The sequence below is a fragment of the Gadus morhua genome, chromosome 9 (genome assembly GCF_902167405.1).
Source record: "Gadus morhua chromosome 9, gadMor3.0, whole genome shotgun sequence".
NCBI classification, from domain to species: Eukaryota; Metazoa; Chordata; class Actinopteri; order Gadiformes; family Gadidae; genus Gadus; species Gadus morhua.
In genome coordinates, this window is record NC_044056.1 from 8345495 (window position 1) to 8357994 (window position 12500).

Sequence of the window (12500 nt, forward strand, 5' to 3'; positions counted from 1 at the left end):
CCCACTCTCCCACACCAGAGGCCTTTCTCATTGCTCATCGTTGTTTTGTATGAAATGTTTTGGTAAATCCAAAAGAATATAAAAATTGGATTGTTGTTGTGTCGTAAGCCATTTTACATTTATCCATCGCTCAAGTGACCAGAACAGAATTGTTATGACAGGCCCTGATAAATGGCCTGGCACACTGTAGCAATGTAGGCTTGAGAGAGGGAGAGAGACACAGGGAGACACAGATTGGGAGATGGAGAACCACAGAGAGGGTAGGGAGAGGGAAAGGGAGGGAAAGGGAGAGACGGAGGGAGAAACAGAGACACAGACAGGGACAAGGAGAGACACAGAGAGAGAAAGGGAGGGACACAGAGAGAAAGGAAGAGACAGGGAGAGACAGAAAGAGGGAGAGGAGGAAAGTCAGTCATGGGTATTATGAAATGAAACCAAGCATAATTTGGCGTGGCCCTAGAACAAAAGACCATATAAACACACCAAACCACAATAGGCAGATTAAAGAATAGTAATATAAATAAATATCAACAACTCCAACTGGGTCGCATAGACTTCTGTTTATTTTTTTGATATATTTATACTACACACAAAAATATATTTGCAGTCTACTCATCCAGAGAAAACACCTTGCTGCCATTTCAGTATGAAACACAATGTCTCTCGACTAGGTATGTGTGCAGACGCCGGACAGACCCCGGTGCATGGGCTGGGCTGGGGTCGGGGTGGATGAGGGTTTCTGGGCTGAAGGATTAGTCATGCAGAACTCCCATACGGAACGGGACAGTCGGTGTGGGACAGGGCCAGCAGACGAGTGCATCCTGACTAACCCTATGATGTTGTTGTTGTTGTGTCAGATCTGACATCACCGCATCCACCACAGCTTTTGACTAAGGACGTTTGTTGTTTGTACAAATGTGTGTCAATGTGTGTACCCCAATCTACAAATATTTGGTAGTTTGTACTATTATATAAATAAGGCTAATACAAGATCCAAAAATACTCATTTTTAAGTTGTGTCTTGTAAAATTATATTCCCACTCACTTTCAGAATAGCATTTAACAGGCTATACACATTTGTGGATCTCGTGGGATTTTTTTTCCAATGCATACTGGTGCTTATATTTAAAAAAAAAGAAGCTGTAAAATATGGATGCGTAAATAGCATACACCTGAAGAGAGCAATATGCAATTCAAAGGAAATGAGTTACAACCCACAGAACCCACAAACGTAATGTACTCATGTTTATCAAATGATATCCAAACTCCCTTTCAGAACCGAAAAAAATACAGCGAGCAATGGCTATTTTAAATGCGTGTTTCATTGCCTTATTTTACAAATGAAGCCAAGAAAACAACTTTTAGGCTGACTGTTTATCAAGTAGTTTATAGAACAGTACATATTTATTGTTAAAGCTAGAAACCAAGTAAAAATATGTTTTTTACCATTAAGGAAAAACGCATTCATAATCTTGTTTATTTTCTATGCGTCATATGTGAGAACCTATTGGCTTCCTAAGAACTATTACGACAGTGTGGATCGTGGATTTGTAGATCAGAGTACGCTAAATCTTCTTCTGTGGGTTACAAAAATCCTACAAAAGTCCTACAAAAACGTCAGCTGTTGTGGCCGGTCGGATGAAAAGCAATGAAGATATGATGACATTGCCATTGTGCTTTCCCTATCATTCATTAAAGTTGAGCGAGAAGTATGCACTAATGGGAAGCTTTGTTTGTGTGTGTGTGTGTGTGTGTGTGTGTACGTACGTACGTACGTACGTACGCGTGTGTGTGTGTGTGTGTGCGTGTGTGAGTGTGCGTGCGTGCGTGTGTGTTTGCGTGCATGCGTGCGCTCGTGTATGTGTGCGTGTGTGTGTGTGTGTGTTGGGCTCACAGTGCGTTTCCGTTTATATGAGTTGGCGGGGCCCGTGACTGGGCAGCCGGGCGTCACCCCCACAGTCTCCCCTTTCTGTCCTCCCTGCCAGCCTCCCACTCAGCAGGGGGGCCCCGGCTCTGCCAGGCCCCTCGCCGGGCCCTTAAGCGAAGGGCTCTCTACACTCTGATTCCCTTTCGTCCCCTTCATGTATACGATTCCTAACGGGACCTTCAGTCAACCGCTCAGACTCCCATAAACACCATAGGGGAAACTTAACGTAACATCAATTACGATGGCTAAGCGCTTACCCCCCCCCGGAGAAGAACCAGAACCAGAACCGGGGTCCAATTCTTTCTTCACCCTCGCGTTCGCTCCACTCGTGACTCGAGCCGGATTGGTTCTGGATGACTCCTGGATGGTCACTAAGCTCCTCTGTAGCATAAACAAGATTCCGAGGGGTCGCCGCGGTAACTCCCGAGCCGCGGGTTGGGTGAACCGCTGGGCTGTGAGGCCGTGGGGCCGTCGCGGGCGTCTCCGTTGTTATGACAGACACTTAAGGAAAAACCGGAGGAACGCAGCCAGGCCACAGGGAAAAGGGAAAACTATGTTTTACCATAACAACAGCCGTGCGGCTCTCATCGCAGCGGGAGGCGCACTGGGTGGACACATACCCGCACAATAAAACAACACACCAACACACTTGGAGAAACGAAAACACGACCGCATACAGGCAAACGTCAAAACACCCGATCCAGATGTGAATCACTGTCAGAGTGGAGATTGTTTGGGGGACATGTGTTGTGCAGATGTTTCAGTGGTGGCTGTAATGTGAAAGTGGAAGGAATGGAAGCTCTCCACAGGATTGTGTACACAGACACACAGTCACACACACACACACACACACACACACACACACACACACACACACACACACACACACACACACACACACACACACACACACACACACACATATACACACACGCACACACGCAGGCCAATGTGGAATCAGATAGGATTGTCCCGAGGTGGCCAAAGTATGTTGACATTTAACATGAAATGATTCATTTAGGCTTAAAATCCGGGCAGAGCACAACCTCCATCCAGATAACTACATGGCCATGCTGAGTTAATCCATCGATAACGCGGGGGCAGATGAAAAGACAGGGGGAAGAGGGTGTGTGTGAGGCGAAGGCGCGATAACACACAGGAGTGTTGGAGAGAGATGGAGAGGCTGGTGTCTTTTAGACAGAGAGAGAGAGACGGGGGCATGTGTCTCGCGTTCGCTGCGGTGAGGCCGACGATTGCTGTCAGACAGGGCGACTGCACACACACGCCCGCCACAAGAGACCTAGAGATCAGCCCATGGCATCCCAGCAACAGAAACAGCCGAACACATGCACACACTTGTTACACACACACACACACACACACACACACACACACACACACACACACACACACAATCACGAGTTGCATACTTTTATGAGTATATAAGGAGTCCGTAACTCAGCATTCATTTTATCACCCTATCTAGCCTTTGCCCTGGGGCTTTCGGGTTTCTGCAACAAGCCGATACAAATATTTAAGTGAGCGAGTAGAGACACAAATACACACACTCAAAAGTCAGCACTGTGAGTGTGTGTGTGTGTGTGTGTGCTTGTGTGCGTGTGTGCGTGTGTGCGTGTGTGCGTGTGTGCGTGTGTGTGTGTGTGTGTGTGTGTGTGTGTGTGTTTGTGTGTATTTGTGTTTGAGAGAGACAGGGATGAGTGTAGCGATGGGCTTTTATTAGCATGTAGTAAGTTTGAAAAACAATACCCTCTCCGCCACACAACATCCGTAATAAAAGCAGCATCCGGTTGAAAGGCCAACACTCAACCGCTGCCTCATAAATAACCGCCCACTGCTCAAATTAGCTGGAGTGTTATGGAGCCCAAGGTGCCGTTGAGGGTAGACTGAAGAATCTGAGGTTCATTTATGTATTTACATGCGTCCAGCACATCTCGGCCTAGCTGTGGTCAAGCCATCGCCTGGATGGGCTTTACCACAGCTAAAGCTTGGGGGATCCCGCTTTTCGCTGGTGGGTGGCTAACTACAATGCTTTGCGGTCCCGTAACGCCGAAAGCTACGGCTACGCAGACTCGCCCGGATTAAAAGAATGTTAGTTTTGGGAGCCAGGCCCAATTGAGTGGGTAAGAAGCGGGAAGAGCATATTTACCGGAGTCTGTGGTTCTAATGGGCTGTTGAGGGACCTTTAGCTCAGCAGATGTGAGCCACTCAGACCTGCTGCTCTGAGGCCCTGTTTGGAGGGGATCTCCAGCCTGATGCCTGAGGTGGGGAGAGAAGTCAGGACATGACTTCTCTGACTCAACCTCAACTAAAACGCACAATAAAGGGAAAGCAAGGAGGCTGATCCGTGTCAGGTATTGTGCCTTCATGTTTGAAGGGTAGCATTGGCTCATGAAGACCCTTTGACATATATATCCGTGTTGTTATTTGAATGTTTCGGGGAGTTCCACACGAGCGAGTGGATGTGAGAGGGGGACACACCCAAGCAGCAACGTTGAACAGCGTCTGAACCGTTTCAGCCGCACGAGAACCCCCCATTGTCTTTCGGGCTTTCCCTCTTTATGAAAAAGGCCCATTTCTCTTGTTCCCCTCCAAATCTTTTAGGGAGGAACACACTTCTCCCAACCGTCCTCCACAATGAAAACTACAAAGACCAACAAGGAGGGGGAGCGTGGATTTATGTCCATTATCATCCGCTTGATTCATTCAGTGTTTAGTTTGGGTGCACATGAGAGCCCGCTCCAAGCTGTTTGCGCACCGCGGCGGTAAAGAAGTGATATAGTGGACCCCACAGGCTGGCAGCGGCGAGGGGGGAAAAGAACAACAGCGGCCTCATGAAGTCTGATTTACAGAGCCGCGGTAATGAAAGCAAAATGTTTCCCATCACGCGATTATCCGCTCATGCAGGGAGACAGGGGAGGAATTTGTGTCCAAACGCGTCTGGCTAGCCTATAATTTAGGTGATGAAGCACCCGAGAAGACGTGGAAGAGAAGAAGAGTGGCGCGAAAATGGAAACAGAGTGGGGGGACTGCAAATGCAAAGCTGGCAAGAGACCGGGCCTGCGATGATTTGGGAGATTAAAGGAAGAGGGGAGTGGAGAGAGGCGAGAGAGTGATGGCGAGTGGGGGGTGAGGGGGGGATGGATAAAGGGAGAATAATGGCGAGTTGAGAAGCAGTGGTGGAGGGACGGGAGGGAAAGCCAAGTGATTAAAGCGAGAGGGGGAGTGGAAGGGGACGGTAGGCTGGTGTTCCATCACTTTCTCCCCTCGTTCTCCCTCTCCTGACGGGGATCGGTGTCTCCGGCGTGTGGCCGCCGCTGACACCGCCGGGACGGTGTCGTTGATGGATGGCTCGTTTGCCAGCAGTGATGTTTATTTTGTTGATCATTTGCATATTTGTATGCAATTTCCGTCGCTTGGCAGTTGTCTCACTTGTGAGGACCGCCCCCCCTCCCTCTCCCCCCCGCCTCCCATTTTGCGAGCCACAGATCTGGCTGTCTGACAAAAAAGGGCGGGCTCATGACGGATGGGTTTCATGCTCGCGCTCATGCACGGACCGATTAGAGACACCTTGACCTGCGGAGGAGGCGGAGCTTGAGAACGGCAGGTCTCGGAGACAGGCAATCACAGTACACACATACACTCACACACACACACACACACACACACACACACACACACACACACACACACACACACACACACACACACACACACACACACACACACATACACACACACACACACACACACACACACACACACACACACACAATCATCTATTTCCGAGCTGAAGGTCGGCTGTCACAGCAGGGGGCTGGGGGTGGGGGTGGGGGTCCTTCTGCCACTCGGCCAGATTGAATCAGCCGAGGAGATATGACAGTGCATCATGTTGGTATTTACACTGAACAACTGACAGGTGTTCCGCCACCCTGCAGAAAAAAAAGAATGAAATCCATTTTTCTTTTCCCCAAACCCGCTTTTCAAACACGGTAAGGGTCCCAGGAGGGCGGAGGGCTAATAACTCCTGAGCACCACGCCTCTGCAGCCTCCTCCACCAATGGGGAAGCAGAGAGAGGCATGAGAGACCAGGAGGAGAGCGGGGGTTAGGATAGAGAGGGCTGGGGGAGAGGGGGGGGAGGAGAAGGGGTTCCCAGGGGGAGAGGAGCTGTCAATCCCGGGGAGACTTCAAACAAGGCACGGCCCTCTGATCAGCCTGCTCTCTGACTCGCTGCTGACAGCTCCCTGACTGCGCCGCTTAGACCACTTCACACACACACACACACACACACAAAAACACACACACAAACACACACACACACACACAAGTGCGCACATGCACACGGACAGAGGCGCATACTCAAACACAGGTGCACACACACAGGTGCACACGCTGAATGACGCACACACACACACACACTCACACATGTACATGCACAAAACAGTACCAGCTTTCTCGCATTAACACACCGATACACACATACACTGACACACACTGACACATACCTTACACACATGCAGTACCCACTCACTCGCATTTAAGCTCACACACTCCCTCACAGGACTTATCCTTCCGTAACGCAACGCATTCATATTCCAGCGACATACACAAGCTCACGCTGAGACCCGCGGAGGACGCTCATCTGCCACGCGAGCACTTCCACATACCTTATTTATAATAATAATAACCTTGGAAACTGACGGAGTTTGCCACTTTTGATGTCAACCGGGGAAGCTCACGCACCAAACTGTTGGTGTTTCTTTCTGTGACTGTGAGCCCCAAACAGACTGTGTTGAGGTGGTGGTGGTGGTGGTGGTGGTGGTGGTGTTTGTGGTGGTGTTTGTGGTGGTGGTGGTGGTTGTCTGTGGTGATGGTGGTGGGGGTGGCGATGATGGTGGCGGTGATGGTGCAGAATAAGAAGGTGACGGGGTTGTTTATGAAGCTGTTCATTACTGCGATCCAGAGCCATAACTCCTCCTGAATCCTCCTAAAGCACAGGGCTGGGTGGATCCAGAGGATGCCAACGACCCATCTCCCCTGCCTTGCGCTGAATCATTCATTGATGCCCGAGATGGGATGAGCTGTGGGCCGCTGTCAGGGTTATGGGTGGCAGGGTGATTTCTGCTCTTTGCAGCGGAGAGGCGGTATAACAACAGCTCCGCCCGACTCACCATAGATCACCGCGATTTGGAGGTGAGAGATGAGGAGGCAGAAAGTTTGGTTCATCTCGCTCCCTCTCTCTACCCAAACTTTTCCCATTCAAAAACCCGGGAGCCACCTGCTAACTGAACAGGTGGTTGGACATCTCGGGGCGCTTAAAAGTTCAGCAGACCATTGGGGTGCTGATGTATCACACTCAGTACAGCAATGTAAGCTCCTCCACACATGCGTGTTGCCTTCAAAGAATTCATAGAGCATAGCATGTTATCTAATATTTATAGCTTCGGCCCGACCCCCAGCGGCTCACTGGTCCGCGCATTAGCTTCCCCTCCCAGAGGTCGTGCCTTCCAGGTGTGATGGTGGGGAAAGGTGCGGGCCTGCTCAGGGACTTGGCGTTCCTGATGTATGCTCGCCGTCTTGAAATACATAGTCCTCCAATTGAACTCCGAGCCAACAAACTACACACATCGCAGGGGGTGTTTGCAACCGAAGGAGTGTGTGTTTTTATGTGTGTCGTCTGTGTGTCTTTGCACAATACCTTTCTCTTCCTCTTCATGAGGTTGTGAAGGTGCCTGCATCTTTGATAATATGTATGTGCACTTGTCATGATAATGTATAGAAAATAAACATGCACGGCCCCTGTCCGTGCATGTTTTGTTCCAAACACGTGTGTCCCAGACATGTTTTTGTTACGCTTCACCCTGGGTAGGCTTGCTGAGTATCAGATGCTATTTCTCAGCTGTGTGTGTGTGTGTGTGAGTGTGTGTGCAAGAGGATGCGGTGACTGCATGTGCATTCGTGCATGTGTTCCTATTTATGCACGTCATTATTCGGCCGAGTCTATATTCTGCATCTCGATGTCTTTCGAAACTACGGAAGGTAGAGGGAGAGATCAGGGAGTGGGGATTGAGATGGAGAGAGCTGCAGAGAGAAGGGGAATGGAATACGTGGCTGGTGTTGTTTCCATGCGAGCTGCGCGTAGCGTAGGCTGTTCCCTTCCATGTGTGGTCTCTCCCTCGCTCTCTCTTACTCTCTCTCTCTCTCTCTCTCCGGAGCGGAGCGCTGTTATTTTCTGCCATGCAAAGGGTTTGGTCGCATGCCAGGGAAAAGAGTGCAGCAGGGTTGGTATTGGGGTGGGTTGGGGGGGGGATGCAGAAGTAAAGCAAAAAAAGGCTTTGACTGAAAGACGGCTGACACATTTCTGAAAACAACAGCTTGCTTGCATCATCCCAGCACAGAGGCAAACTGACTTTGAACTTGCTTTCTTGTGTGGCCCTTGTGATGTAAAAAAAATAACGCAACACAGTATTTGCAATCTATACCTCGGGATGCACCTTGCGAGTGTGTGGGCATCTGTGCGCTTGGTTGGGGTATGCAACAGAAAAAGTGTGTTTTTTTTTTTGGTCTTCTCCGCAGAGTGCATGGCATCTACACACTGCACTCTACGCTGTATTCATTTTTAAATTTGTAATAGAAGCACACTGTCGGAGTGCTCACGTTGGATCTGTTCAGAGAGGGAAAAACTGAACAGCGGCTCCATCTGCATCTCCCTGTAGACCACCGGGCTGAATCCGGCCCTTCACATGCTAAAAAATAACCTCAAACCATCAGGAATGAGTGCCTCCGTTCCAAAAGGCAGCTCTGTGTGAGCAGCTCACCCAAATCTTTTCTGACCCATATTTAGTTGTGTGAGAGAGAGAGAGAGAGAGAGAGAGAGAGAGAGAGAGAGAGAGAGAGAGAGAGAGAGAGAGAGAGAGAGAGAGAGAGAGAGAGAGAGAGAATGTCTGGCTGACCTTCGCGTCGTTGCAGGCCCTCCTTGGGAGAGACGGGCTGTTGCCGTGATTAGTTCACAGCCTCGCAGCACAGCTCTGTCAGAGCGGGCCCAGCGCCAACCTCCAAACCCCCTCACCAACACACGGTACACGAAGCAGAAACATACACGCTATACACACACACGCTACATGCTACATGAGAGACGTCGGCCCGTTCGGCCACCGCTCCCCTCACCTGTCAACACAGGGCACGGAATATCATGTGTGTGATCGTCAACATGTGTGTCATGCCGAGCCCCGGAGAGAGAGAGGGCGAGAGAGAGAGGGTGCGGACGGACCACGCAGCGTGCTTCCTTGTTTGTTTCACTCACGGCTGTGGAGTGGGCGCACCGAATTAGCACGAGTCAAATCAGATTAATTAATCCGCGGCTCAAACTATTAGCCGAGGAGTCGCGTCAAATTAAAAATCAAATTAGCCCTGGCGTCTGGAGGGAGCGGACTTCACAGACACACACAGACACACTGTAGAACAGCAGCTCCTGGGCTTATCGGGCGATGGACGGCTGTCTGTGTGTACGCAGGGGCGGCTGGTGGCTCCAGGACGTGTCAGATGGGTCGAGGGAGGCGCTGGTTGACTTTGCCACCCAGCATGCTAAGCTGGTCCTGGGGGCATGGGGGGCTGCCGGTCGTCCTGGCGCTACCCGTCGCTAAGCCAAGCTCTGTCGTCGCCCCAATTATGCACTTCACAATCTCACCCTGATGATTCGACGTGACGTCCGCCGTCTTGGCTGGTCCGAGGAACGTGGAGAACCTGGAGACCCCACCGTCTCCAGGTGGGGCTCCCTCCCAGGAGATGGGATGGGGACGGAAGAGATATTTGTTTGAGTGAGTGGTTGTGTAATGTGTATCTGCATGATTAGGTGTGTGTGTGTGTGTGTGTGTGTGTGTGTGTGTGTGTGTGTGTGTGTGTGTGTGTGTGTGTGTGTGTGTGTGTGTGTGTTTGTGTGTGTGTGTGTGTGTGTGTGTGTGTGTGTGTGTGTATTTGTGTGTGTGTATGTGTGTGTGTGTGTGTGTGTGTGTGTGTGTGTGTGTGTGTGTGTGTGTGTGTGTGTGTGTGTGTGTGTGAGTCATATTGGAGTGAGATTGTCAGGTTGCAGGAAGGCTAGCGTCCAGTTCTGGATACAGAACATATAATTCAGCATTCTTTTTCAATTATGACGCATAAAAACCGGGAGGAAAATCAGCTCAGCACACTTAGTGTGGGTTTTTCTTCTTTTTATAAATTATTTTTTTGCATTTTGAGGCTTTAAGATAGAGTGAGATAGACAGGAAGGTATGGGAGATAGAGGGCAGGACATTCAGCAAAGGACCACGGTCAGGAATCTAACCCAGGTCGCTGTGATCAGGACTGTGACTTGATGGGACGTGCTTTACCCGGTGAACCACTTGGTGTGTGATTATGATGCAAGGTGTTAGATTGACTGCCTATCCGTGGACATGCGTTTGATTGGTCCGCGCTAGCTGTCAGCTGATAGGGAGGCACATTACTAGGGTGTCCCACCAGAACCAGCTACGTCCACTCATTCACGCAAGCATGATTTTTTCATTAAATCACAAGAGATATAGTAAATTCATAACAAGTCCTGCAATCCATGACTTTTTTCACTTTTGGTTTCTTGACAAGGATTCGTTATCAATGAATGAAGATGGGGAATAGCGTCGTGGCTAGGCCATCTGTCGCACCCAACTAAGGTACAGTGTTCCAGTCCAAATGTCTGCTGCCTACGTGCCGCCATCTTTGAACCCTAGCTGCTCCTGTTGCTTTGGAGACAAGTCCTAGGACCAGAGCCTCAGTCTGTCCGGACAACAAACTCTCTCTCGCATTATTATCCCCACACACGTCGGTGCCCACACACAACCACGGGTCGACATGGCCATCACAACAGCATGTCCAGGTGCTGTTCGCTGCCTGTTGATCTCTTCTTCATTCATGCTCTAAAAGCCCACTCTGGTTCTCACAGTCTTGCAGCCCCCCATCACCCCCTCTGGCCAGTGGCATCTTCCCCTTCCCGTGTAAACAAACAGCTTTCTTGCTGGCAAGACCCCTGCCATCAGCAGAGCTGTGCCAAGCAGGGCCCTATTGCACTGAGATTGGCAGGTGCTGAGACAGAGTCCTTCTTCCAGCCAATGGCGTGTCAGAGTTTGGGCCGGCTCTCACGCACCACGGACACCTGCTGTGTGTGCAGCAGACAGTGGTACCGGAAAAATGGTGACGCGTTGGCACACAATACCCACGTCCCGCTGTGGCGATACACGTTCACATTCTTTCCTATGTACACACACTCAGACACACACACACACACACACACACACACACACACACACACACACACACACACACACACACACACACACACACACACACACACACACACACACACACACACACACACACACACACACACACACACACGTATACTTACACACACGGTATGAGGCCATTCATTGCCACAAAGCGTGTGGGGCCTCAGACTCAGTCTGTCAGAACTGGTGTGATATATCACTTATGTTGCTATTGTTTGACCCTCTATTTAGACCCGTTGACGGAAGCATAATGCTGGCTTATGACACATTCCCATACATTCACAGGCTTTTAATAACACATGTTAATGCTCCAGTGGGTTCATGACAGGGTTTTAGAATTACCGCCTGAAATATGAGTCCTAATAGCCCTGCATCTTAAATTGTCTGGGGTGGAATGCGGTAGGTTCCTATTTGCAAATCACTTTCAAATATGAGGCAATTACTGGTTCAATAGAGTACAGTCTCACGCACGCAGATAGACATACACACAACAAACCTGAGGGCGAAGGATCATAAACATCGATCGTGGCTTTTTAAAATGAGCCCCACATCTCTGTGTTTAATTAAAAGAGTCGACTGGAGAGAAATATGAATTCCACCACAGAAACGGTTTCCCCAAAGACTCAATCAAAGAAACCCTCCTCACCCTGGAGATTTCCATTAGCGCTTCCAGAAGATGATCCTGCACATGAGTGCACTCTGCAGTCCGTCTGGGTGTGAAGGAGCATATGTTTACCGACTGGATGTTTCTGGGATTATAACGCATCGCTTTCATGAGTTGGTGCTTTGGTTTTATCTTTGCATTGAACCCTGTGATGATAAAGTTTGTTGGAGTGAGGGTTGGACAACAGACAGCTGATGGTTGAGAATCCCTGAAAGCATTTTCGTCCATTTCCGTCTGTTTTTCAGCTAGAATGATAACAAAGAATGATGTAGGCAACAGCCTGCTTGCCACCATCAGAACAAATAGAGTTAAGTATGGTACGAGATAGCTGTAAAACTTGAAGTGACCCTAAGTAGCTGTTCGGTAAAAGCTGTTGAACATTAAGTGACTCCCCACAAAATGGAGCAAAATAGTTAATTGACCGAAAATGTCATTAAAACATCGATATTGTTTCCGTTGTCAAACAAGGGAAACAATATCGAGTCCTCGATAGTCCTCTCTTGTCGATTCATGGCTGTGTCCGTGGTTGAAGGACAGCCTGGAGGTCAATTTGAAGCCCAACAGTTTTATGAATATGGCCAGATGTCCATGGCC

At 49.5% G+C, this 12500-nt stretch overlaps 1 protein-coding gene across 6 annotated transcripts in view; it reads left to right on the forward strand.

The window, feature by feature from the left end:
- Positions 1 to 12500, forward strand: part of reln (reelin) — a 108037-nt gene that overhangs the window by 18042 nt on the left and 77495 nt on the right. The gene's annotated exons all lie outside the window — the stretch shown is intronic.